The sequence below is a fragment of the Frankliniella occidentalis genome, unplaced genomic scaffold, assembly GCF_000697945.3.
Source record: "Frankliniella occidentalis isolate FOCC.00 unplaced genomic scaffold, Focc_3.1 Scaffold58, whole genome shotgun sequence".
Classification (NCBI taxonomy): Eukaryota; Metazoa; Arthropoda; class Insecta; order Thysanoptera; family Thripidae; genus Frankliniella; species Frankliniella occidentalis.
In genome coordinates, this window is record NW_026267188.1 from 617,093 (window position 1) to 621,073 (window position 3,981).

The following is a 3,981-nucleotide window of genomic DNA, read 5'->3' on the forward strand; positions in this document are numbered from 1 at the left end:
TGATTTTTTTGATTTTTTTTGATTTTTTGATTTTGATTTTGATTTTTTGATTTTTTTTTATTGCGTTTGATTTTTTTTGTGATTTTTTCGGCCTTGTACAATGATTTTCGAAGACAGCACCCCCTCGTTTATGCCGTAACCCCGACTAAATATTATAACACCTGTCTACTTGTGTCCAGCGGTTTACGCTGTGTGAGGTACTGATGGTTGTTCTACGAAATTTACCTTGGGCAGTTTTCATTCATATGTATTGTTCTAAGACATTTTAGACACCCACCAAAGGGTGTCATACTTTCTTACAACTAAGTTTTTGGAGCATATATGCACCATATGTGATACCATGTGGACCATATATAGGGTATCAACTTCAAAGCGGTGCCACGCCTAAACTATAAATCGCAGGGTAAAACAGCTGAATGTAGTAAATCATAATAATAAGCTCTATCAGTTCTTGAAGTAAAAAAAAATTACCCCCAACACCTTCCCAATATCTCGAGAACGGCTTCAGATATGACAATGAAAACACCACCATTGTGATCAGAGCAAAAAGTTGATGTAGACGAAGTGTTTATCGAACGCTACAGGCCTCAGGACATAGAAGCCCGGAGGTTGCTGAAGAGTCACATGTTGTCATATATTTGTAAACATATAAGCATATATGGGCCCACATGTTTGAATATATTGTCCCACATGTGGTCATATATTATACTATATATGGACCATATATGAGGTATCACATATGGCCCATATATGGTACCATATATGGGCCATATGTGCGGCACCAAATCACCTGGGTGTATAGAAAGGAGGGGCGCTTGTGCAAGGGGGAGTGGGAGCGAGAGCGATGACAGTGGTGATTCCATGCTCATGAGTGTGAGAGAGGGGGAGAGAGAGGAAGGGATGAGGGGAATGGCCAATTCGAATGCGCTGCTGCTGCTTAATTCCGACACAGTGTGCTTCATCGCTCTGCACAGGCCGGCCATCCGTCTCCGTCAGCGCAGTGCCCCACAATCACTCACTCCGGGAGAGGGAGAGAGAGAGGGAGAGAGAGGGGGAGGGAGGGAGAGAGAGAGGGGGAGGGAGGGAGAGAGAGAGAGAGATGAAGGTGAAAGCTGGTACGGGTACAGTATGGAGCGGGGGCATGGTGGAGAGAGGGGCGAGATTGAAGTGGTCTGCGGTCGGAAGTGGATAACGGAGTAATGTGCCACAACAAAAAAACAAACCCATACTTTCCCCCCAGCAAAGCTTGTGTGTGTTATTTGGGGTTCCATTTATATGGCCTCAATTTAAACGTTACGGTGCAAAACTGGGTGCGGGCACTTTATTTGCCTTCTTCGAGGTAAGCGCGTATTTTTAGAGCAGAAGAGGAGAATCACATGGAGAGGGAGGATAAACTTTTGCTTCTCGCCGCTCTCTGGCTGCTTCCCCTCCGGACTGTAAATTAAGGCAAAGTCATCCTTGCCTTTCGTTCTTTTCTTTTTTTTTTTGCTTTTTTTTTGCATTGCTTTGTTGGGAGAATGCGCCTTTCTGTACCACACAACACAACGTGTGTCCTGCACATCGACCCGCAAAGCTAAGAAAAATTCTGCAGGCTGGAAAACAAACGTCGAAAATGTGAAACATTGCAGCTAAGTGCTCAGTGCTCAGTACGCTGTTTAAAACAGAAACAACAAAAATCGAAAAACAATGCATTTGCTAAATTCAGAACCACCTGACGAACGTTCAGTTTTAACAGTCTTGGAGAAAAATAATGCCCTGCGTCGACTTTTTATTTAGCTCGTGACCGCAAACCTTTGCCCAGCAGGCCCAGGCGGGCCCTGGCCGACAACCGCCAGGGGGGCCGGGCAGTGCCAGGGCGTCCACGGAGCGCATGCGAAGAGCCCTCCAGCACCTCGTCCCGGTTAACGACGACGATAAATACCTAAATTAAATATAACGGCCGCAATCAGGGCCAGAGGAGAAAACACAAAAATTATTATTTCCGTAATAAGGGTCCGACGGACCCGTGTCCGCGCATGTGTGCGACGAGGGTCTCCGGGCCAAAAGAAGCACGCGCAGCTCGCTCCAGCGCGGCTCCAGGAGGCCCGGCATGTGCTCGTTATTGCATTAGCGCTGCCGGCCGGACAGCAGCAACAGCAGAGGTAAGGACTTTTTTCCCCCGAACATCCTGCCATATTTTTTTCCCTCACCCGCCACCTTATTCGCTCTTATCTTGAACAGTTCCTCCTCCCGCACTATACGCTGCTTTCACACCCAACCACTCCCACCACCCTCCCCGCCTCGGCGGCTAGAGCCTTTGAGCGAATGAGGCGTCGGGCCACGGTGCGGGGATCAAGGTCGGAATCCTTCAAAGAAATCGAATCTCTCTATGATAGACACACGGCCGGGCGGAGCGAAACTTGGACGGGCATTATACCCGACGGTGGGGTGCGGCTCCCTCCGCCGCTTCCTCGCCCAGCCCCGCCATACCGCGAAAAGCCCGACAGCAGCACAAGCTCGACCACTCTTTTGACGTCTTTACCTTTTTTTTTTGCCACGGACTAGCAGCAGATGTTCCACATTCCAGCTGTGCTCTATCACACATGATAGATCTGATCAAACAGCGCACGACATAGCGTGGAAAAAAATCCAGGCAAAGGAAAGATGGCCAGGGACGGAAAAATTGCTACTAATCTAGATGGAGGCTACGGAGGCGAATACATATGGAATGTGAACTAATACCAGTCCAGATTGATTTGTATTAGCTCACTCTAAAATGCTTGCAAGCTATATTTTTTGAAGCGTGGCAAAGAATGAGATCGTATTGCAGAAAGAAATTCTTTGAAGCTGTCAGAATCCTTGCAAACTGCACGGCAAACTATGTGTTCGTATTGTGCACCGCAGGCACAGTCGAGACCCGGTCGGGACAAACCTCGTGAGTGTAATACAAGGAAAGGATTTTACCTGTGGAAAAGCGACCACCACAGGTTCGCGTAACATCAACGTGCAAGGTGAGCATCACGCACACGCACACGCGCGCGCACGCACACACACACACACACACACACACAGCCGCTGGCATAACGTCGCATGGCATACAGGTGCAGCGGAGCAGGATAAGTCCTCTGGAGCCCAGCCCAGCCGGAGCAGCCGGCTGGAGCCGCGGCCCTGGAGCCCTCCCAAGCCTTTTGTAGGGCCGGGGCCTCGTCCGGGGCCATGTTTGCTGGACAAATACGACTATCTGCCGCAGCGCCGCGCCGCGCCACGCCCTTTGTCGGCGCTTTTGTCCGCGCGGAATCGCGTCCGCTTGTGAGGTTTCTTATCAAGGTTTTCAGATGGCGATGTGCGAGGCAGCAGCGCGCCGCGCGCCCTTGTGTGTATGTGCCCCCGTGAGCGCCCCCGTGAGCGCAGCAGGTCGTGGGGACCACACATATGGGGGGCAACATTCAGGCCCACCCTTATTAGAAAGTAGGCAACACTATTAACGAGGAGAGTATTCACAGCCAAAACACTTGTATACAGAGTACTCCGCATTACACTGAATTACGTTGTGCCATCGCCGGGTATTATACCAGTATTACAAGCAAAAATCAGCCGTTTTATTGCGTATTTTGTAATTTTTCGGTACATTACACGTAATTTCGCGTAATACCCAGGTGAGGTGGTACAGGGTATTACAAGAGTGAATACCCCCTCGACTACGAAGTAGGGTACAGTATTTTACGACAAAATCATTAAATTATTACAAACTCAACAACTTAAAACTTTATAAAACTGTATTATTTGTAATGTGTCCATTGTCCAAATATTGATTGTAAAAAGTACACACTGAAACATGGCATTAGTCAATATGTATTTTTCGCAGAAAATGGAACCTGTCTGTTGCCCTGTAAACGTCGCGCTCGCGGGGTTAACAGTCAGCCTTGGAGGTATGCGCACGAAGGGCCGATAGTCATTGCCCACCGCCGAGTCCGAGAACGCTAAAGCCCCCTCGGCCGACCC

The 3,981-nt window shown here is 48.9% G+C and overlaps 1 protein-coding gene across 1 annotated transcript in view; it reads right to left on the reverse strand.

Moving 5' to 3' along the window:
* The window catches only part of LOC113212756 (teneurin-a-like), a 495,982-nt gene that overhangs the window by 313,982 nt on the left and 178,019 nt on the right, over positions 1–3,981 (reverse strand). The window lies entirely within an intron of this gene.